Below are 24,986 nucleotides of genomic sequence, written 5' to 3'. Positions count from 1 at the left end.
CCGTTATCACTTTAGTGTTTGGCTGCCAAGTGAAGATGTCATTAATTACTCGTTGATTTCATACCTTTCGATATATTTCTGGCAGCATGGGTGTGAAAAAAAATACAGCTTTTCAATGTTAAAATTTTCTTGATACCAATTGAGAGCTGGGGCTTTTTTATTAAAAAGTCTGCTTAGTCTATTCTTTTATTTTAAAGAGTCTGGTGGTGCGTACCAAATCTTACTTGTTCAAATTTTTACCTTCTTACAGTACGATAGTTATAGTGCGAGAACAGTACGATGACAAAGAGACAAAAAGGACGCGAGCGCTCGTGTCCTTCTTGTCTCTTTGTCGTCGTTCTGTTCTCGTGCTATAACTATCGTCATGTTATACCAAGTAGCCCAAACTGCCACACTTCTTATAGCAGTTTACATTGGGGTTTCAGATATTTTTCTTTTTCCAGTGACGTCCTAGACAGCAGCTCCTGTGTGGTGAGTTCAGATAATTTATTTGAACTTAATTAACCTCCTATCTCCTTACCAGTCTGTAATAACTGATTGCTTGTATTCTAGTGTGTTTTTATAGACACAAACTTGGAGATACTGATTTCTCAAAAAAGTTTTTCAGAGCGATGACTCCGCTGGATCGGACGCGCACTTTCAGTGCAGGACCAGACCTGAATGTTATTCTCCTCAGCGCAACCTTTTCAATGCAAAAAAAAAAGAAAGTTGCTAAATGGTCACGTAACACTGTCCGAGCAAATATGCTACAAATATCAAAAGTGCCTCTACGAAACACTCGACGATCTCACTCCTGCCCTTTACCCGTGTACTGCGATAACGGCCAATGTGTCACGCATTGCTACTGGGCTCCCCAAATGCAATACAAATGGTCTTACCACGTGACGCCGCCTATGTTTTGTAGGGTATGAGCTTTCCAGTCATCGCTGAGAGCCAGTAATGTGTTCTGCCACACGCCCTCCTTATTACTGCACCTGAACTATCTCTTGCATCAATTCGATGAAATCCGGTGAACAATACTGACTTGAGCTTTGAGAGGCAGTTCCCTTAAAATAACGCGTTAAACAACTATCACCGCTTCGAAAAGAGAATATGGTGTCAATACACCCTATTTTCCGATTCAATGCCTCTATAAAGAAGCGGTGCTATCCCGCTCATTCTTTCTGCTATCTGCGTATTCTTAAAGCTGCGGGTTTTACTGATCTAGTGACCATCGTGACGTTGTTAGTGTGTCAATGTCGTAGGCTGCCAAAGACACTAAGTAATGCGAAAATCCCGCACATGTGATATGTGCGTTTTGCATCAATCATTCGCAGCATTCGAGTTTGCAACCAGTGTTTGATCATTGAAGCTGCCAGCTCCAACATAACTTATTTCCGTACCCACGTAAAAAAGGGTGGGGGTAGGGTGTTATCACTGGAATATCCGCTATATATAAACACGTATTAAAACTCTTGCACCAAGGTGAAGGGATGGAAGCTAAAATCCTCGACGCTTAATAATTGAAATCTTCTCTTCAGAATCTGGCTATCACTTTTCACATTTGGATTGGTAGCGTACATCAAAATTTCTTAACCACGAAGATGGAACAACACAAAGATGAGCAGGAGATCTAAAGTATGCAGAGATATGAACGGCATTTCAAGCGCACTCTTGAAATGATTTAAAACATCTAGTTAGCTTCAGTCCGCCCACAACGCAAGTGGTGACCGGTAAAATGACTCCTAAGCCACACACAGATTGATTGCAGTGCGAAAACAAAAAAGCTACCATCGGTAGATGGTTCAAATCATGCGTTTATACGGTCAGTTCTAAATAAGAGAAACGTATACAGTGCAAGAAGTGTACTCATAAGAGTGGTGCCTTGATTAACACTCGTTCGTGAAAGAGGCCATAACTTCTTCACCCACGCGAGCAGGCAAACCTAGAACGCATTTTGCGAAACTGCTTTTTCTTCTAATCCTTGTCCGGGGTGTTCAATCAACATTTTGTTTTTGCTGTTGCTGTTGTTGTTACTGTTGTTGTTGAGAGACGGGGCGAGGTGGGCCAAGGTCTCAAGTATAGTGGGCGGTTTGCATCTTTCTTGGCAGCCCACTCCCGTCTGCGCTGGAGGGAACTTGCCCGTTTCAACTCGTGACGAGGATGCCAGGTTTGTACAACACTACGAACACTACAATAGGCCTCTTTACAGACCTTACATTTACCCGCTTTTTAGAGCTTAGCAGCGTGGCATGGTGGGTAATTACTCTTGCCCCCGTTATACTAAAGTAACATTTCGTGCCATCCTCATTGGTGCCTGACACTCAAAACTACCGCGATAGATTTGACAATTGCGTTACTTGACTTGGTTCATCCTTTCGTGTAAACTTCCTTAGTGGACTCGGCTTTGTACCCTTTCCAGGTGCGTCTTTGGATTGCGGTATACATGATGGGTTCGCTTGCGGGAAAAAAGCGTGCGCGAACGATATGGGAACGACAGGACTCTCTTCTACCCTCCACCCAAACAAAGAGACAGGGCTATAAAAAACACAAGCCACTAAATATTAAAAAGTGGTATTACGATAGCTCACTGTTCGGCAAGCTTTACCAATACCCATTACCACAGTAAACTGAAAAATTTTCACAAAGACGCTGCGGTGACGTACAGCACTAACGGATTGAAAGTTCGAACATTTTGGGCTAAGTGATGCACGTTATTCTACAAACTATCAAAAAGATGTCCTTTACCCATCTTTCCTGCATGTGTAGCACTTGCTTTAGAAAAGCAAGCTAACTCTCTTTAGGGGAGCATTGCATTGACTCTCTTTTAGAAAGTCGTGCATCGTAAGACTCTCTTGAAGAGTCAGCGTGCCTCTGTAAAAAGAGTTCTACATATGTGAATGTCCCGTGTATAAAAAAAGCCAATGTTCTCGCAGTGTAAAGAAAAGAGGGCGTCGTTTGGCTATACTCTCATACATGTGAACGTCACATGTGTAGCACTCCATTTAAAGAGTCAGCTCGACTATATTTTGGAACAGTGTTCGTCTCATGACTTCACTAGAAAAAATCAAAGTTGAATTGAATTGAATTGAAGTTTATTTTTCCTGAAATTCTTACAGCATCGGGAGCAGAGGCTAAAGGCTATATTCCTCGTCTATACCATCGTTCTCATCTTCTACAATTTATGTCACATCGTGGCTACTTCGACTCGCCCACTTAGACGGTTAGACGAGAATCCAAATTTCCTTTAGCAGCACAGATCTGCTGCAACGTGACGCTGTTGCCTTGTGAAATTGCTCCCAACACTTCCTGTGCAAAAGAAAAAAAATGATGTCGCATTCAACCCGGTAATGCTGTACGTCATTTTTTCGCAATTATGTTATGAATCGTGCAGTGCTCAGAGATACAATGACTAAAGAACGGGAACAGCAGTAGTACTGACCTACAACAAACTGTTTTTGTCCCTTTATACGCACTTTAGAGAAACACGTTGGTAATCACGACTAGCTACTGCTTCTTGACGAATTAACTACAAGCGCATTTGCAAGCTCTCTCACGCGTTCTGAAGAATGAGCAGCATGGCGGTTGCCCGCCTAAGTTTTAATAAACATTCACATCACAGACAAAATAGCTTCCCGAGGCCACCAACTGCCCCATATACGAAACGAAGTCTCGAGCAATATGCCTAATCAGATATGCTGGGCCATAGTTTATTATTCCCTTTATTAATCATACCGGGTCGCCGATGCGTGAAGCACTCTATATCGTATTGACAGCTCAATTACGTCTTCGGTAGTTCACGAAGCGTGTGACGTGTTGTTAATAATAATATCTAGGATTTGACGTCCGAAAACTATGATATTATATAAAAGACCTCGTAGTGGAGGGCTCCGAAAATTTTTTGACCATACGGTTTTATTTTACGTGCCCTGACATAGCACGGTAGAACTCAACTCAACGGCTTCAACCCTTTCGCCTCCATCGAAATTCGACCGCTGCGGCTGGCATGGAACCCGCGACCATGATATTGTTGACACAGGGAAACGCATGAACAAGAAGAGTCTGGACATGAGGCAAAGCGCTTATTGCGGGTAAGAAAGGGGGAGAGTGAGCCGTGCTAGTTGATAAGTAGCGCCCGCTTGTGCTTTCTTTTTTTGCCTTCGTTTCATCCAACGATTGAGATGAAATGCCCCTTTTATGTAACGAACGCATCAATGTAGGCCCTGAAGAAAAATCCGGGAGCACAATAAGTAAAAGAATACTAAGACGTGCAGTTAAATACGGATGATGTCGATGACGTGCACTTTTTTTTTACAAAAAAAAAAAACGATGGTGTGTGTACGCGCGCGTGTGAGCAAGATGCAAAGTCAAGCGCGCGCGTTCAATGATGAGTTGGGCTTAGTGTCGCCATTTTCGCACACACCTCGCCGCCACAAGGAGTGAACGTGTGTTCGTTACAAACCATCTCGCGATTGCTGGCGGAGGGCGCAGTATATTTTCTGAGTGGGGGAACGCGCTGACCAAACTACATCGCACTACGCATGCATAGCATTATGAGACATTGTTACAACGGCTGTTCAGTTGGTTTTCTTTGTCTGTTTGATTGTGTGTGTGTGAGTGCGTTTGCTTGTTTTTATCGCACATGCACGTAAACATTTACAACTACATTAGGCAAGCAGACAGAAACAGCTTGGAGTACGATGCATGCGAGCCCCTATTTACATGCGAGGAATCGTGTCGATGTGGTCACGTCTTTTCTATGACTTGTCTACTATATATATACACACTATAGACACACAGATGTCGCCACGCAAATGAGAGAACGATTGCATTCCTGAGACTGTGTGACAATTGCAGCTACACTCAAACATTGGCCTTAATTACAGAGGTGTCGGCCTGGAACGAAGAATTAACATGGCAGTTGCAGCAAAAGAACTGAAAAAGGTCGTCATGTTTCAACCACTAATGCAAAGGTGCCTAATATTTAGCAGTAACGTACTCCACCAGGAGTCGTGCTACGAAATTGTAGTTTGGCGAGTAAGGCGAGCGTCAGTTGTGCAACTTGTCCAGTTCGAGAATTCGAACCGAAAAGTGGAGCTGAAGCTAACATCCAAGGTGCGAAGTGCTTACGCACTAAGCCCATACGTCGTGAATAGGCAGAAAGCAGGCCACAAAATATTCAAAGACCATCTTTCTCTTAAGAAAGGACTTTTCGTGATTGTAATACTGATGATTTATAATACAGCAATACCATACGTATGGTACATTGCTCTCATGATCTTGATCATTCATTATAGAAGTATTCGCTCCTTTTATATAATTGGACAACAAATTTTCTGATTTTTCATATCATTCAGTGTTTTTTTTTAATTGTCTACAATGTTACCGTAACTACGGATTTATGAATACCTCACTATAGATCATGGCCAAGCGGTGGAATATTCGCCATAAATATATAGATTATAGGAACTCGAAAAAATATTTATAACATTTCGAACTAAGTTCACAATGCGCCTCCCTTCGAGAAATTTCAGCATTGATTGCCAATTCAGAAGTAGAACAAAACTCATTGGCTCCATGCTCAACACACATGCTCAGACACACACATGCATGCACACGTAACAGGTGAGGTATTGTTTCACGTCTGAAGGTTACACGGGCACAGCTACCATTGTCGGGGCTCTGCGGAATGAATTACGGAGAGCATATTTTCCAAGGATAGCTTACGGAAGCGCCAGACTTGGCATGCCAGCAACTGTTTGTTGGCCGCACTTGAAGTCGATTCGGTACGTTTGAAAAACTGCTACACATTACGACATTACAACTACGCAGCAATGGCTGAAACTTTTATGTAAGGGAGCTATATGATGACAAACAGTGAAGTGAATGAAATACTCTCAATGAGTCCTTTTTTTTTTTTAATGAGAGATGAGCGAGGACAGTGTTGCAGCCGGCAGTACAGCAGAGTTGTGACATAGAAGAGAGATGTAAAGCGTTACGATGCGACGAACTACGTCATACGCGTCAAGTTCTTTGTTGAACTCAGAAGGTTTCAATAGAAAGGTTCGTTAGAACAATCATCACGCAGTCTCTAATCACAACATCGTTTCAATGCCGTAGCAGCTTCGTCCCTTCAACCAGTCAGTACGCGCGCAAATAGTGAAAAGAACACATTTCGAGCAGAGTTTAATTACTTAAAAACAACACACTTATGGTTTACGGCGAACATAACGCACAACCTAACGCTCACCAATTTTAATCGTTTTATACACGACATTTTAAACACGTAAGCTTTACAAACAAGTTAACGGTGCATACAAGAGTCCGACGCGTGAAGCCAAATGCAATAATTTAGGCAATGAACGTGCCACGTAAATTACTCTGCTGCAATTTATTTGGGGTTACACATTTCCACGCGCTGGTAAGTGGGAATTACCTGAACACTAATCGTGAGGACTCGCTAAATTACCGCGCCTGCCCTCCTGCCACCATGAATTCTGCTGAACACAAATCATCCTCTGTCTGCAGTAAACTTTCTGGCTGAAGAGAGGTTTTAAATCAGAACGACCGATTCTCTGACCTCACGACCACCAAGGCAACTTGTGTTTTAAACACACATTTTAACCTTTGTCTGTATACAGGTGCATCATACCAACTTTACAAAATAAGACAGCTTTATATATACAAGTGTTCAAGTTGCAGGATCTGCACGGGTCACAGAATTTGCGTTACCGGATCGCCGCCGCATCAAGTCGCGTTTATCCGTGATCGGTGATGTGAAGCGAGAAGGTCTCTTCAGCTTCATCTTGATGTTTTGATTGTTTTTTTTTTGACCTATAGCAGTGATTCATGTCCAACTGTAAACGCGAAGTTCCAGCTACGTGCGTGAACCCTCAGAGACATAACGACGTACGACAACACGCGGAAAATCCATTTCACTTGTCTTCGTAGATTTGGAGCTGGCAGGTATCTTACACTGGTTGTGTCATAAGTCGCGCGTCTTAGAACAACCACGCTGTTTTCTGAATCTCGGAATTTCATAGTAGCAATGACGAGATATTCCAGTTTTTTTTTCGCTACAATACTCGTTTAGAATTCGCGAAATTTCTTATTCGTAAATGCGTTTTGTCATTAGTAATCCGTCTTAAATACTCATATATCGCGCATCATGATTGGCTAATATATCCTTTTACGACTTTTTTTTTCTCGTAAGCTGTATTTGTGTATACACGTTTTAATTTTCCTTCAACAGCGATCACAGGAAGGATAAAACTGTTTATGATGTGCATATTATCTTCGGCAGCATACGACAATATACAGTGGTAACGATGGAGATATTGCCTAAACTTTTGTAAACTGCAGCCGCGTTACAAAACATTATAACGCGTCATTCACCTCGCCGATCAAGATGGATTCTAGTGGTAGTGTATCTGGACACTCATATGTGAAAAAAGTTTTGCGGAGCAGGTATACACAGCTCCTATTGAATAAAAAGAAACTATTGGTATCGTTCCTTTGGGGTCATCGCTTAAGAGGTGCGTTAAAATATGACTTGATACTTCTTCATACTTACAAGCGTATGCTCTTGAATCCATGAAAAAAGATTTGAGCGAACATAATCCTAAAAAAAAGTGCATGGAATGAGCCTCGTAAGAAAAAAATGGGGAGCTTGAGTTGTACAACCTAGATTTTTCTGGCTTTAAAAAAACAAGAAAGAAGAAGATCATTGCATATTTATAGTTTTAACTCACAGTACACTTCATCGGTGTATTTAGAGAATTGACACTCATCATTTAATAACTTGCACACCATGACAGTTCTTTAACGTGGTGCGTAGGGCAAACATGTGATAACTGTAGTTCAGCGCTTATATTCGTGAACACGTGAAAAACTTCAAACACGCATGGTCTCTAACGCAACTCTAAAAACCACAATGAAACATTTGGCACAAGATCCAGCACATTCTTGAGTGAACGCTTCAAGGCGTGGTCTGAAAACGAATACGACACAAACTGGTTTCGTCCCCAGGGTGTCTTGACGCACGTACCATCTATTATATACAAAAATGGTGACCTTTGCTTTTTTTAAATAGCTATGTACATAACATATACAAAATCCATCTCTCACTCGACACTTTGATACCAACTTCACAAGTTCTCGCCCTCTTTTTCCCGCGATCAGTGTATGTGCAAAATGAAATATTTCCGTGACCTTTGAGACATTCTTTATATAAATGCATTGGAGTACCTTCACCACAACACAGACTTTACAAGTCTTGTTCTATCAGATGCGTCCTTCACTATAGGTGAGAAACAGCAATGGTCCGGGCTGTCGCCTGGTAACGGATACTAGGTTTGCATCGACTGCAACGTCCTTATACCACTAGCCAGGTAAACTCCACTTACGCAATTTGACGACAGGTTCACCATTCATTCCCGCAAATGACTTGCGTGCAGCGTGAAAAACTACGCACCCTGCAGCTGAATTAGACTAGAAGAACTCTCTTGTAGGAAAAGTGCAAACTACCTTCTGTTTGATTTTTTGTTTTCTTTTTCGGGAGAGATGACGCACGTGTCTGCCAACCAGTACGGTCGATTTGAAAGTTGATTCCAGAGATTTCAGTAGTAATACACTACAGACACCATTATTTTCAGCCAATCAAATTCGTATGACGAATAAAGTAAATGAAGAACTAATGAGAAGACACCAGACAACCATGGTCGTATTCCCGACTCTACACCTTACTATAGTCTACACAAAGAAAACATTGAGCTAATGGTGCACCAGTCAGCAATAATGAGATGTCACTATGTTAGCGTTACATATTTTTATCAACCACCAAAACTTTCATGCGCAATTCGTGTTCCATGATTGTTATCCCGTTTTGAAAGCCCGACTTTTCGAGTTCATGACGCTGTTCAATCTGAACTGCTTAACGGGCATGGGGATAAACACTGGTGCTGGCTTATGTTATTTACTGAAGCCTACTTGCAGCACTTCTGTGTACTAATGGTAACACTCGAAGGACACAGCTTTGAAAACCACCTGTTGAAGACAAGTGTGAGAAAAAAAAATAACTGTATCAGTAATACTGCAGGTAGTGTTTGTGTTTGTGTATGAAATAGGAGGGACCTTGAACGTTTCACAACAGCAGCTCAACTGTTTTGATAAGAACATTTCACTGCAAAGCAACACAGCTGGGAGCACAAAGCGTGAACCGGCTTCGACATGTACATAGTGCACCGACAAACACGCAAACACATATTGTTTGGCCAGAAAAGAATGCTAACTTGAGCTGTGTAACAAACCCGGTATTTGGTGAACACTCGCAATTCAAAGAGTCTTTAAACGCGCTCCGGCAAACGGCGCACTCATACCTCTGCTGGTCGGGCCCACTCGAGAGAGCCTTGCCAGCAAGGAAATTTACTTGTCTTGAGTGACAACGACACATAAGCTCTCGACGAACCTGTCGGCCATCATTGCACCATGCGTCTCTTGTAGCATATCTTCCCATCAATATACTGCAAACGAAGCCTGTAGTAACAGCTTGTATAATCAGTATTGGTGGTTTAAACAACAAACCCTTACAGTTACAGGGACAAGCCCCAGAAAGCAACACTTCGCTTCAGCCCTCACAGTATACAACCATTGATCTCAATTCTCTGGTTCCTGAAAAAAAAGTGAAAACGCACAAACGTCCACTTCTATTCATTGGATCAACGACACAGGGAAAGGAACATGAAAACGACTAGCTCTACTGAAGGTATATTCTTCGCCAGTGACAAACGTTTCCGCATCACCGCTTGGTAATAACAACTTCTTGAGCACCACTCCAGTCGCTGCTAATGGCGACAAGGGTGTAGAGGTTTTTTGAATACTCCGGTACAGTATAAGCACAGAAAGAATAAACATGTATTCGAGAGTACGGTAACACGAAAAGAAGAATGTGGTAAAAGAAGCTTGCTTCTATTTGCGTATTTACAAGTGCCAACACACACACACAGCAATGACAGAGATAAACAGCACGTGTAATTTGAACATCGAAGGGATAGAAAAGATGCAACATCGAGCTACGGAGAGCAGACGCCATTCCGAATACGCAATGTTAAGTTGTTAAAGATATGGGTTGGTATTTTCGTGACATCAGTTCGTTTGTCAGCGTTTCTCTATGTGTGTGGGGGGAGAAGGGGCAGGGGGGTATTGTGTTCGCCCTTGCCAATCAAACTTTCAGTTAATGTTTAACTAGTCAATCCACTAGAGCTTCGGAACACACCTTCAAAAGTCACTCCAATTTCCACGTGTAATGCACCATATAAATATATTATTTTGCAATCCAGTAAAGCAAAATTTTATAAATATACTTCACGTCTGCTCTACATACTAGCCGCAGATTCTTTATGAACCTCAATGTTGACTACTTTATTCAGCACCATAGTCAGAAGACATACGCAAATGCCAGCGTGCAATATAAACTCATGATTTAAAAAGGAACGGCATTCATGTCTAGGGCTAATTGTTTCCATAGCAAGTTATTGTGATTTTTGAACGCGGAAATAAATGGTGCCTACTGACTCATCCACAATAAATAATAGCAATAGATGAAAGCCTAGCTGTGAGAAACACAAAAAAGAGAGCACTGAACAAAATGAACGTACTTATCTGCCTATCACCTTCCTTTAAAACAGTTCAATCTGAAACGACGTTGGGAATGTTTCAATGAGTGAAAAGCTGCTTTCTCGCCGGTGTCGTTCGTATTGGCAGCGATAAAAATGAATAATGTGCATTGTTTCTTCGCTTACGCAACACACGAAGCAGGGAATGTGTTGTGTAATAAATTAATACACTTATGGCGATGAGTAAAAAAAACTGTGACCTCGCATCGACTTTGTCGACATTGAAAAAAGCTAACATCACTGTGGTTACAAGGAGCGCGCTGAAAAATAGTGAAAACTGCTCGAGTTTCACAGCTCGTCTGTGCATGGTAGGTTTTGTATCGGGGTTATTAGTACTCCGCATACTATAGACTACGTGGTAACACAGGTTGACTACGGACAGTGGACATCATCTCAGGCAGCGACGATGTTCAGTCAACAGAAAGGAAAACGGTGTAGACATTTCGTAACACGCACGGAAAGGGTTTTCCCACGTGCACCCAGCAATGAAACGGGCTGTCTTTCACTTGCCTATTGAAGCAGGAACACACGGTCGACCACGATAGGCTGTGGGGTAGAGGCTGCCAGAGGTCACATTCATAATCGCGTGAGAGATAGGTTCTCGGATGTCGCATGTGCTCTCCCACGACACGGGAAGACAGGCTTTGGGAGCCGAAGTAAAGAAGTGATGACACTCTTGAGCGGCACGATTCGCGGGCGTTTCATTTGGAACGCACACGCTGCTCCCACAAAATGCGCAGAACACACAAAAGAACATCAACAAGGGCAGCGGTAGCAGAACCACCCGCCGTCCGCTGCCGTATAGCGATTCACACGTTTGCCGAGGGGTGCCCGTCTGAAAACTGTAGACATTTTGGGGGGGGGGGGAAGGGGGAAGGTCTCGGACTTGAGAAAGTTGGCCTCGATAGATAGAAAAGTTTCACCGGAATATTAAGAAGCGCCGGGTGAGACACGTTCACAGAAGTAGAAAACAAACAAACACCTATTCTGCAAACCACTCGACGGTACCTTGAAATGGCTACTGTTGTAGCCACAGCAGTAAGGGGCATCGAAGAGAAAGCCGAACCATTCACTTGCCGAAGCGTTCTTGGCCTGAGCATCCTGACGATGGGCCGGCCCAGTACGTGGGCTGTTGGCCGGTCCCTTGAGCATTGCCATTGTACGACCTGAGCAGTAGTTGGGCCGACACTTCGGCCCACGGGGACGAAGACGTCGACGCAGCGGCCATGGCGTCTTCGCCGCTATTTATGCTTCTGGCACCGCTACTGCCGCGACGGGGCGTTATCACCGGAGATGCTGGAGTCTGACGCACTCGCACCGCGTCGGGGCTTCCGAGGCTGATGATAATGTTCTTGTAGACGGCGGCGTCCTCGCTGCCGCTGCTGGCACTCTCCTCAACGATCGAGGAAGCGCCTTCCAGCAGGGACTCGTCGCTCTTGAAGGCCGCTGAAGCACCACCGCTGCTGGAAACGCTGCGACCATACCGGACCGAGCCGCCCGGTAGGTGGTGGTGATGCTGCTGCTGCGAGCTACCGCCGCGGAACACGACGTCCAGAACCTCGTCGTCGCTAACGGAGGGCACGTGACGGCATAGCTTCCGGTGTCGGAGACCGGGCGCCACGTCGTCTTCGTCGTCGGGCGACAAGGTCGACATGAGCGTCTCGGAGCGCGCGATGCGCCTGCGAAGGCAGGGCATCCACATTTCGACCAGGTCGTCCGTCGTCTGGCAGGAGACCTCGCGCTTCGAGGCCGACGCGGCGCCGTACGCGATCTGCTGCTGCACCAGCCTACGGCGCTCGTGGGCGCCGGGAGGCGAGTCGGAGGAGGTGCGCTGCGCGGGCACCTTGGTTGTGGTGCCGAACAGCGGCTCGACTGAGTGCCGCAGGTGCGTGCGTCGGTCGAGCGCCTCGGCGGCTCGCACGGCCCGGATGTGCTGGGCTACGCTGGCTGCGATGCGATCCTGCTTGCTCGCCCGGAAACGCTCCAGCAAGTTGAGGCTCTTGGTTCGTGTCGGCGGCGGTTTGATGACTGTCTCTGCAGTGTGGTTTCTGCATCAAACACGTGAAAGGTCAGGTCAAAAAACTCCTTTCGGTATTACAATTCGTTTGCGAAAGGGAGACTATATTTGTGTTTCAACAATGACATTCAATACTAATCACTACACTACACCGAAAGCATGCAAGTAACCACAGGTAGTCGAAATTTCCGGAGCCCTTCACTACGGCATCTCTCATAATCATATTGTGGTTTCGGAGTGTTGAACTCCGCATATCAATCAATCAAAGCATGGTAGTGATATCAACAACTCTGGTCTCCCCACCAAACTCTCGAAGTGGCTGAAGGGCTCGGTCTCTTGGTCATCACGTGGATGTCACCCACGGCGCAGTGTCCTGTGTTTTGGGAGACGCCATAAGAGTCTACCCAATCTAATAAATTCATTTGTAGAAAGTACTGCTGCTGCGCTGCGCTACTTGCGACCACCAGGCGGACTAGGGTCTGATTAAGGGAGTTGCGGTAGTTTTAGAGTAAGGTAGAACTAACAAACGAAAGTGCGTTACATCGGTTTTCTTTTTCTTTGATTGTGCTTAAAACGAGGCCATGTTATCATGTCTAAGCCACGATAGTTCATTAAACGTGAAGTTTACGCAGCAGGTACCAAGATCGCAAGTTTTTCTCTTTTCCTGCTTACAACAATTCATTGTAACAGTGTATTGCACATGTCAAGAAGGGACGCAACGCTCTTGTCCGTAAGCGTGTCGTAGTTTAGCCTCAGACTACCGCCCCCCTCCCACACTCACGCACACAAACAGATGCATGCAGCCTCGCCGCATGGCGGCGCAGTTTCCAGTGATTGGACGCGCGGCGCGACCGTTAAATATGCGCAAGTTTTCCTGCTACGAAACGCGGTAGACAAGAATACGCGAAACAAGAACACAGGCCACGCTAATCTGGTTCTTCCGCAAACAACCATTTGGCTTCGGCATAGATCGATGGCACGCAGCAAGCTACCGAACATGGACTGCGAGGGACAATGGAGAGGAGGAAAGGGTGATACACGAGAAGGGACGACCGTGTCCTCGGGCGCGAACAGAGGATGAGGCATGTAGCAGAGGCTCCACGTTGGCAGCTGTGAAGCTGCCACTGGCGCGTGCTGCCGTCACCCCCGGAAAATCTTTTCAGGCCTGCGCCCAGCAATTTGACGTCATTTCCGGCCGGCCGACTCTCGGGGAAGCCGCAGCGGCAGCGAGCGCAGCGCGGGCGGCGGTGGTGACGGTTCGGCGGCGTGGTGTTGACGGTGTTTCACGTTTGTTGCTTTCCGTTGTTGTTTTGCGGCAATTTCGTTTCCGTGCGTGATGCTGGAGTGATGCGACAATGCCGAATAAGTGTTGTGTACCCGGATGCACCGGCAACTACAAAACAGGAAAGAAGATACAAGTGTTTTCCTTCCCTAAAGACGCCGACGCTCTCAAACAATGGCTACGCGCCATTCCTAGGAAGGACTTCGCGCCGACTTCGTGCACTAAGGTAAGAATTTGAGATGCTCCTGTTCTTAGCTTGTCGTTGCTTGTTCGGGTAGAAATCACCTATGATGGGAAATACTTGAGCGTGTGGCCGCCGGGCCTCGCGAAGCGCTGACGCCAGCAGTGGATGAGAATCGCCCAGAAAGGCACGTTCGCAGCAAGGATGGTCAGCTGCGCTTTGTTCACTAACAGTGCCGTGGTGTCGTCCATTCTTGCAAGCTCTCGGTGGAAGCGCTTCGTGGAGTGCGGTGACATCACGCTCCCGTGTTTCCTTTCATGTTGCTTGTACCGCTTAGCGCAGCGCTTTTATTTAGATGCTTGCGAAACGTAGGTAGACTTTGTTTTAGCTACACGGACTGTAAACGCGGTCATGCAAACGGGAGCGCATTTTTTTCTTTTGAGAAGTGGCGTCTCAGACGTTCTTGAAACGTTTTTGCAGGTGTGCGCGAATCATTTCGACGCTTCATGCATTGAGAAGACGACATCGTAGACGGATCCAAGGACAGGGAGAGTTATTGAAGTTGCACTCCCAGTACCACGGTTGCGTCCTGGATCTGTCCCAACGGTATTTTCCGGCTGTCCGTCCTACCTATCAGTACGAGACCAGAGCACGAGAGAAACCCCTGACGCCAAGAGGAGCCGACAAGAAGCCTCCCAACTCGCCCGTGCTGTAGAAAAGTCGCTGGCGTCATATGAAGCGGAGCAAAAACGAGACCGGTTTTCGTCCCTCGAAGAACTAAGGGCTCGCCTGCAAGGGGTGTCAGTGTCTCTAAAGTGGACTGTGATTCATAAAGAAGAGTGCTCCATGTTTTTGAACATTATCGACTATCGTGAACCTTGTTTGAATGCGTCATTGACCGTGTTTGCAAACCTTGAAGTCTTTGCCTGCTATCAAGGTTCACCAATCAAGAACCTTGGTAGCGCTGTTGTACCAGACTCAGTTCAAAAAGTAAGTTCCTTGTTGGAAATTTTGAACAACCTGTCGATGCTGTCTGAGGAGCGCTGCACTTATTGCCACCTGGCTCAAGCAATACATTCCCTTGTTTGAGCCTTGTTTCCAGTTTTGTATCTCTTTACAAGTTGTTAGCTTTTAAAGGTGCTGTACTTTTTTCTTTTTTTTTTAACTCGAACTGCCTCGGTGCCCACTGTAGCAGTTGTACAGTCCGTTTTGGTACCTAAGCTGTGTACACTTTACTTGTGCACTCTGTGTACAGACATGTTGTGCACTGTGATTTGTTCTTTTCTTAGATTTTTGTTTGATTTTTTCCCTAGGACATGCACCTACCTGTGGCAGTACAAGTACTTTTCTTTCTGTCATTTATCATGCTGTGGACCACAATTTAGTCACCAGTGTTCTTTTGTATTGTATTCTTTGGCAAGTGTTTGAACCTGATACCTTGTGTTGCTACTGCTACTATGATGAACGAATGGTATGTTTTCCTCTAACCTACAATTTAAATGAAAGTGTGCTTTTTCTGTTCCAAAGCTCGGGGATGTTTTTGCTGTTACAATCTGTTTTGTTTTCTGAGTTTTATGTGGCAAGATATTGTGTTTTGTACTTTTGGCATATTTTCAGCATTAAGCGCAACATCTTGTGTTGCCTGTCGTCTGCCTGGACCGAGAACAATGTGCACTGTGATATTTGTACAGACGGCGTCTGGCTGCGATAAATAAATACGCATTATTCCATTCACGATATTCATTATTTCTTGATACCTTGATAATTCCCCCGCAACGGTGGCTCAGTGGCTAAGGCGTAGCGCTGCTGAGCACTAGGGCGCAGTTTCGATACCCGGCTGCGGCGGCCGCATTTCTGATGGAGGCGAAAAGCAAAAACGCCCGTGTGTACGAGATTTCGGCACACAATAAAGATTCCCAGGTAGTAAAACTTGATCCTGAGCTCTCCCCTACGGCGCGCTTCATCGCCTGCGTTGCGTCGGCGCGTTAAACCATACAATCAATGGATACCTTGATACATCGTGCGGACATGGTGTCAAGGAACCTCGCCCGAGTCGGTAGGCGTGAAGGGCGCTCGCGGCTGGCGCAGCCACCCAGCGAAGGGCGGCCGGCCGGCCGGCGCGATGTGACGTCGTCGACGTCACGTCACGTGACGCGCAGGCCTGAAAAGCTTCCGGGGGTGACGGTGCTGCCGGCCGAATACAGTGTAAATATAACTACGAATAGCAGCAAACGAAAAGGTATAGAACTCGTTTATATATAACAGAGCTATAGATACTACTACCACCGGAGAGAAGAAGTGGAATGAGGGTGGAGTTGCTCAGCGTCGAAGTAGATTACGTAGTACGATGACAAGAACGCGCTGCTTGTTTGACTTCGCTGACAATCTGGAGCCCTGAGCTACCAGAAAGCATAGGGGTTGGTAGTATGTGAAGTTCGGCGGGCTTATTCTTCTTATTGATTATCAATGTTCTGTGGTTTCGATTTGATGCATAACTTGTTCAGACTTCCGCGAGTCATTCAAAATTATATCAGGAATAGACAGTTTTAGAATAATGTACGCAGGTTAGCGTTGGTCAGGTACTATGCGCGGTTTTCAGAACTTAACATGGATACCCAAGAGTAGAGCGAATGACTCATGTGACACGGCGACAAATGCTATATGACACAAAGCTTTGCTTACTCTAGTCTAGAACTGCGCAAGTACAACATGTATTCCGGTGCAAAATATTTTAGTAGAGATGAAAAACAGTTTCGTCTACACTAATTGCAATAAACTAATTTCGGTGTTCTTACTGCAATTTTTCATATTCACTAATTCGTGCAGTGCATCGCATACGTGACATGCCGTTACGCAAAATGCCCCGAAGGCCTCACACAAGCTTCACTCCATTTTTTATTTTGTTTTGCGCTTTGTTTTAAGTCCGACACATGTCTTCCACGATGCTTTGAGTTTTTCTTATGAATCACTCTAACCAAGCCAGTTCAACTCCAGAGCAATGCACAATGTAATTGCATTAGCATCGCTGGAACGCGAACCGAAAACCTCGCTATCCGTATGCGTTGACTACAACGAGATGTGCCACATTATTGCTATTTCTTTATTATTTCCTCTGCACAAAAACAAAGCAGACGAATATTTAAAACTGGCCAGCTTCCTAGGGGAGTACTCAATTTGTCGTTCTCCCGAAAAGCAACGCCACCGATAAATCACTGGATGCAGTGGCCAAGAATTTTGTGCCTAGGGAACAAAGTTCTGGTGCACTACAGCGCAAAAAATGCACAGAAAACGCGCAGAAAACACAAAGACAACAAGGCCAACGAACACGCATACATATCTTACTGATGACGTTTCGTCGTAATTTCTTCGGCAGGTCTAGACGCTTGCGAATCCGAAGAAAATTGGCGGTAGTCGTGACCAACAGTCTAAACCCAGTCCGGACCATGATACCAGGCTGTACCACACCACACCAAGTTTGACATTCATCTTAAGAGCTTACTTGGCGAAGCCGATCTAGGCGAAGTAACGGTCTTCAGATGCGTGGACGATTTTTCACTCATTTTAAATGCAGATTCAATTACTGGACTACCGCTACTGGCTACGTCAATCGTAGATGTGTTTGGACAGCCTCTTTCATGCTGAAGTTCAAGTTCGTCTTACAACAGGCCCGCTTCATTCAATATTTTTATCTTCGACACTTTTTTAACCAAGGTGATCCCATCTTCTGGGCTTACAATCGGAGAACCAAAAAAATGGCAGCATATCCACGGAGTGAATGATGGATAGTGGGGCGAAGCATCCGTCCGTCCATTTGTTCTTGCTTCTGTCCATCCATGCATGCGTTTGTGTGGCCGCCCATGCGTCCATCCGCTCGTCCGTGCGTGCATCCGTTCGTGCGCCCGCACATTCATCTGTGCGTCCGTCCCTGCTTTCGACCATGCATCTGCTCCTGCGTCCCTCCATGCGTCCATCCGTCCATGCAGCCATCCGTGAGTCCGTCCATGCATCTGTCTGTGTGTCCGTTCGTCCACCAATTCAACACCACAAGTACCACCTTCTAGCATCTTTTCATCATATATTCCTCATATAGAAGCACCTTCATCCAGCGGACATTCCAAGGACTGAACGAGAGGAGGCACAAGCACACTTTCTTACGGCTTGCGCTTCGTGTCTACTTCCCACCTTTAACCACCTCGAGTTAATGGTATATACTAGTTCACTGTATTCATGGCACTGCGGCCCAACGCTCGCTAAGCCTTTCTAAAACCTAGGAGGTTACGCCCAGCGAGTATAACGTAGCAACCCTTTCTTGCCTTCTGTGCGTTGTTGAACAATAAAAAATTCGCAGCGTGCGCGTTAACTAAAAGCCAAATTCTCCTGTCTCTCATTGCCTCTCAGCAGCCGTTAGCATGCACATTAAACACTATCTTTTATTGTTCAACAACGCACTGAAGAAATCTCTCATCGGCGCCACCTTGGAGGTCAAAATGTTATACTTGTTACAAACTACTACAACGGCTACGAGGGACGAACGGGTGTCGCTCTAAGAAGCTTCGGCACTAAAAAAAGAACCATACTGCTCTGTGGTTCCACAAATCCCAAGGTCATTAAAAGGGTAATCGCCAAATCATGTCTCAGGTCAGCCCTTCTGAAGTCTTGTCCACGCAGGTTAACGGAGAGCTTCAGTCTCCAAACTGTACGATTGCAACAGGCAGGGCACTCCTATTCTGTTCATCTTGAGGTCGCAGAAACTCTGCTTAATCAGCTTCGCTAGGAGCATGCTGTAGACGTATACGTGCTACGCCGAAAAGGCGTGCGTACGAGATGGTCCCGTATGTGCACAAATTGTCACATAACTTGAAAAATCTCGCAGTTTGTTTACTATGTTTCACCGCTTGGGTTCTGCACTACCAAAGCTACGGGGTGTAAGAAAGCCGCACGCTTGCGCAGGTAAAGGTAGTCATCCTTCGGCAGAAACAAGAAAAATAGAGAAAAGGAGCGTTGCAGCGGGAGACGCGAAGGAACGCGACGATGCAGAAACAGACTTACGAGAGCCACGAACAGCGTCGGAGAGAAACGGCCACAAAGTGAAGTTATCCGCCGGGATAAAATTTTAACAATTTTCAGCAGAGCAACCTATTCAACCTTCTTGATGTTCCCGGTGTTCTTGCTTATTTAATAGCTTTACTGCATTTTTAAGTTAACAAACTAGACATAATAACTACAGTTCGTTACGCAGGCGCCATGAATACGGTGGGAAGACGACACGGCGCGAATGAATACATGTGGATGAGCTAAGCGCCCTTCCTATTGGTTAAGGGGCCTCTAGCCTTCACAGTGCTGAAGCGACCTTCTGAAGCAGACAGACCTTCTTTTTCCGCACCATGTAAATTAGCAAAATAGTGCAGACGCGTCCCAAGCACTCTAACAAGTAAACGCTGCACTAACAAACACGAATACCAGTATGTCGAGTGAACGTATGTCGTTGTGTGCAAAATCCAATTAGGCTGAGGTCTTGTTTACTTTGGGCAGACTGCTCAGTGCCTTAATAACTGGATACGACATTACCAGAGGTGCTTATTTCAGGAAAGGCGTCAAAGCACGATTTAAATTCTGAAGTATGCGATTGTTTCCCATGGTTTAGGAATGTGGTAGTAGTAAGTTGCGGAGACACAGAACTGAAACGAGAGATGTTAGAAGAAACTCAGATATAGGATTGTGAACAAGACATGTGCGTGAGTGGCACTTCTGTAGCTATTTTAAGTAACAAAATGCGTTTCATTAATCACCACGTTTAGATGCGATTCTATACGATGTCTTCTTTAACAGTGCCTGCCCTTTTCCTTGTAGATTTCTTCATCTTTTCTTCCTCTTTTCTGCCTTTAGGTAATGAACAGTGTATCGACGTGCCACTTAACAATTGGTCATTTTAAAGACGATAGCTTTCCTTGGGATACTTTACATTTGGTCTTTCTGTATGTCTGTCTGTCAAACGAAACGATTCCTTGAAGCCACTTGGCCAAACTTTAAGCACTTGTTCAACGCCCAGAGCCATCTTTAACTGGTGGTTGCACTCATTCTTATGAGCATTGTAGATGAAAAAAAGCTAATATAACGCATTCCCGACCAGCAATATCAATACGTAAATCTTTGGTGATGTGTTCCTTTACTAGAAAACACTCACATACGTAACTCTAAACAAGCTAGTGTTTCTTAGAATGCACCTAAAATGCGACGCTATGTACGAAAGAAGGCTGGCAGAAGAGTATCGTCTTCTAACGACATCTGCAGCGATGTATGTAGATACGCGATTAAGGTTCAAAAATGATAGTGTTTCTTCGGATACTGTGTTTAGAAAAAAAAATTGATAGATCCCACGTACACAGGGAACCGATGATATGCGAAGCACAAATGAGGAAGATTGACATGCCACTTTCAAAGCAGCACAACGTCAAGAGGTGGAGGTATGTTATGCCGTACACGACTACCGTGTCATGATTATTATGTTTAGATGTGTCGTTTACCTTCGTCATCTATTCATGTCACGTGATGCCAAGTTTAGTATTCTGGAGATAGCGAAACAGCCGCGAGCACGCTATAAGCGTGGTATGTTGTAATGTTGCGTCTCATGATTATCATGTTTCCACCAGTCATATAACTTCGTCATCCATTGACGTCACGTAACGCCACACTTGGTATTTGTGGAGCTAGCGAAACGGCTTAGACTGCATCATGAAGGGTCCAATATACTCCAACGTAAGGTTGACGCACGGGAACGCTGGGCACAACGACGCTACGTTAGCAAAACGCGAGAACTCTATAATCTCACGCCAGGCGCGACCAGCATCCATCGGCGCAGCCCGATGGCAACCGGCGTGAAATGCAACATGCTGCATTTCGCACCGATGCCTTACACGGACAACACTGCGTCTCTCTCTTTTCGTGACGGAGGAACTACGGACGCGCTGAAACACGCATGCGTCAAAGCTACGCGGCTCGGCGCGCGCCTGCGAGTACACATGGCAGAACCGGCGCCTGGCGTGGCAACGCCGGCGTGACGCGACGAAATGAACGCCTGCGAGCACTCGCACCATGTCATGTCGAAATGTATTAGCGCCTTCACTGTGGCATGTAGTCATGTTGTCACATGACACGCATCTAATGATTATTATGTTTGAACCAGTCACACACCTTCGTCATCCATTGACGTCACTTAATACCAAACTTGGCATATGTGAAGTTTGCGAAACGGCCGCGAGCGCATCGTGAGTGTGGCATGTAGTCATGTTTTACATGACACGCATGTCGTGATTATCATGCTTGGGTGTGTCATCTACCTATGTGTTGGTTCGCGTCACGTAATACCGAATTTCGTACTTGTGAATCTAGCGAAACGGTCGCGAGCGCATCATGAGCATGGAATGTAGTCATTTTGTTACATGACACACATCTCATGATTACCATGTTTGCACCAGTTGGATACCTTCGTCATCCATTCAGGAACCGTAATACCAAATTTTGTTTATGTGACGCCAGCGAAATGGCCGATAGCGCATCATGACCACAGCATGTAGTCGTGTCAGTACATGACACCCATGTCATAATTTTCATGTTAGGTTCTGTCGCTTGTGTTTGCCATGCAATCATGTCTTACGAGACCGGTTTTGCAACATGTCATGAGAACAACACCGCCACAAGAGCAGCAAGACCATGAAATGTAAATCATTACAATAATAATATACACATCATTTTCATGTTACGACTGGCTAAATATGCTCGTCATACTGTGATGTTATACCATACCAAGTTTCGTATCGATACCATTATCCAAACGGCCAGGAGAGCTAAAAGTTGTAGGCGGCTAGATAGATACGCTCAAAGTCACCGAAGTTCGCTAAGAAATGCTTCGCATTTAAAAAAATGGCAGCACATCCACGGAGTGAATGCCGGAGAGTGGGGCGAAGCATCCGTCCGTCCATTCGTTCTTGCTTCCGTCCGTCCATGCGTCCGTCTGTGTGACCGTCCGTGCGTCCATTTGCCCGTCTGTGCGTGCGTCTGTTCGTGCGTCCGCACGTACATCTTTGCGGCCGTCCCTGCGTTCATCTATGCATCCGCCCCTGCGTCCATCCATGAGTCCATCCGTCGGTGCAGGCATCTGTGAGTCCGTCCATGCATCTGTCTGTGTACCCATTCGTTCATCTATTCAACACTCCAAGTACCACCATCTCGCATCTTTTCATCTTATATTCCGCATATGCACCGCCATCCAGCGGACATTCCCAGGAATAAACGAGAGGTGGCACACGCACACTTTCTTACGGGTAGCGCTTCGTGTCTACTTCCCACATTTAACCACCTCGAGTTCATGGTATATACTACTTCACTGTATTCATGGCACTGCACGTAAGAAGGTTGCCATTTGCAAACATAGATTACCACCAAATATTCCATTTCAGGTCGAGAGAAGGAAGACGAAGTGATTCTCTTGTGGAACACATCTTGCGGTCTGTGCTGTTTTTTCTGCGTTACACAGCGCAACAGCGGGGTCTCCAGCCCCCTACATCATGGTCATGGATGTACGATCCCCGGAGATCCCGCTCAGTACCAGTTCATCCACGGGCATTGCTTCAAGAAAGCGTGGTAATCCATCTAGTGAGAGCGAGGACACCGAGCTGTACTCTGCATCAGACTACGAGTCCTCGGAAAACGACTTCGAACCTGTGCTCTACCGCAAGGCCAAACGAAGAATCATGAACGCATCACGGCATCAAGTACAGCCACTGTGAGTACAGTGCCTCAGCGATGGCCTCACTCCATTCTGTTTGTGTCGCAGACTACTACTGCCAATCTACGCTTCCTCAACAGGCAAGCACTGTCCTTGTACCTTGAAAACATTGTGCCTAACGAGATTAAGGACATCAGGATAAACACGAGGAAGAATATTTTGGCAATCGACGTGAGGAACCCGAGTGCACTGAACACGCTACAGCATGTGTCCGAGCTGGGAAACATCAAAGTCCGATCCATCATACCAACGAATGGTGACACCGTAACAGGAGTTATCTATGACATAGACAGTGAAATCGCCAATGAAGATCTTTCTGTACTGATAAAACCAGTGAGTGAAATTAACGTCATTGTGAATGCTGGTCGCCTAGGCAACTCTCGTTGTGTGCGACTAACATTCAAGGGTGACTGTCTTCCCTCTTACGTGAAGGTTGGGCATTTCCGTCACAAGGTTCGCCCATTTATTCCGAAGCCTATGCAGTGTTTCTAGTGCCAGAAGATTGGCCACGTAAATGGCGTTTGCAGAAATTCCAGTGTGCCGCCGATGCGCTGAACACCACTCAGAAGACGACTGTAATGCAACTACGTTGAAATGCTCCAACTGCCAAGAAGCTCACAGTGCTTCCTCGAAGGACTGTCCTCAGATTAAGAAAGAGATTTATATTCTGAGGCAAATGGTGCGAGACAACTAGACTCACAGAGAAGCTGCGCAAAAAGTAAGGCGAAGGCACCGTCATCGTCGAAGGCCCTCACGAAGGACAGTGCAAAATCTAACGAGAAAGTCAGAAACTCAAGTGAAATTGACAAGCGCGGCTCCTAGCACGGCAAACATCAGCGCTGAAAGAGAAGATGCTGGAAGATCTTTCTCTCCAAAGGAATAACCACCCCTTCAGCCTAGACGATCTGTTGAACCTTAACAGAAGCCGCCTACGCGACCTGTTGAGTCTCAACAGAAGCCGCCTCAAGAACAAGCACAAAATGCTGAAACGGCCGGGAAGCCAGATCATCGCGTGATGTTGATGCTAAAGATCTTTAGTGGACACTATTCGCATGTTGTTAAGCGACATGAATACACCGTCAGCCAAAAGTGCCCTTCAAGTACTGGACGCGCTTAGTCCAGTGCTAGCAGCCCTAGAGTTGACCATGGCTAACCCACCACTGTCTTTCAGGGATGAGATTCGTAATGCAGCAATACTGCAGTTAAATGCCAGGGGACTGAGATCACGCATTGGTGACTTTCGTCGGTTTGTGTACGTCAATATGTTTCCCGTAATCGTCATTTGTGAGCCGAACTTATCGAGTGCAATACGACTCTCGGGATACGAACCTTTTATGTCGTCTACTGTTACTGAAAGCAGCAAGGTTCTGGTGTACATTCGCCGAGACCTCACTTACATCCTTCAACCTGTACCACCTCATGACGGAAACCAATACGTATGCCTAAGAGTGAAAAAGAGGAAGCTCAACATCACTGTGGTTGGCGCATACCTATCACCATCAAGCCGTTTCGATCAAAAAAGACTACGAGACATCATAGCGTTAACTCCTGACCCGTGTGTTATCATTGGGGATTTTAACGCGCATCATAGATTATGGGGAAGTCAGAATACTAACATGAAAGGCAGAAGCTTGGTGTCTTTTGCCTCCGACAACAAACTTTGCTTACTGAACGATGGCAGTCCTACATTTTTACGTGGCTCCACATACAGTAGCTGTCTGGACTTGGCTTTTGTTTCGCGAAGCGTAGTGAAACATACTGAATGGTTCACGGATATAGAAACGCACGGGAGTGATCACATTCCAACATACGTCAAGATCAGAGGATTGTCGCCTCCTAAAGTGCGCGACATGGTTAAAAGAGTGAACTGGAAAAAATTTCAGTCCCGTATGGAAGACCAATGCCAAGAACACATTTCCGATTTACAAGAGGCCATCAAGAGCACTGTAAAAGAGACTTTGTGTACGATCTCATGCCCTGTAAGAATCACGGACATCGACATAGAGCTGGAGCGGCTTCGAGCCTTGTGACGACGAGCTGAAAGAAGGTACCGGCGCACGAAGGACATA

The 24,986-nt window shown here is 45.7% G+C and overlaps 1 pseudogene; it reads right to left on the bottom strand.

The window, feature by feature from the left end:
• Nucleotides 1-11,527: 11,527 nt before the first annotated feature.
• LOC142786650 (metabotropic glutamate receptor 5-like) overlaps nt 11,528-24,986 on the bottom strand; it is a 147,152-nt pseudogene continuing 133,693 nt past the window's right edge.

The sequence above is a fragment of the Rhipicephalus microplus genome, unplaced genomic scaffold (assembly GCF_043290135.1).
Source record: "Rhipicephalus microplus isolate Deutch F79 unplaced genomic scaffold, USDA_Rmic scaffold_27, whole genome shotgun sequence".
NCBI classification, from domain to species: Eukaryota; Metazoa; Arthropoda; class Arachnida; order Ixodida; family Ixodidae; genus Rhipicephalus; species Rhipicephalus microplus.
The sequence above is the reverse complement of the archived record's forward strand: the minus strand, read 5'-3'. Positions and strand labels throughout refer to the sequence as shown.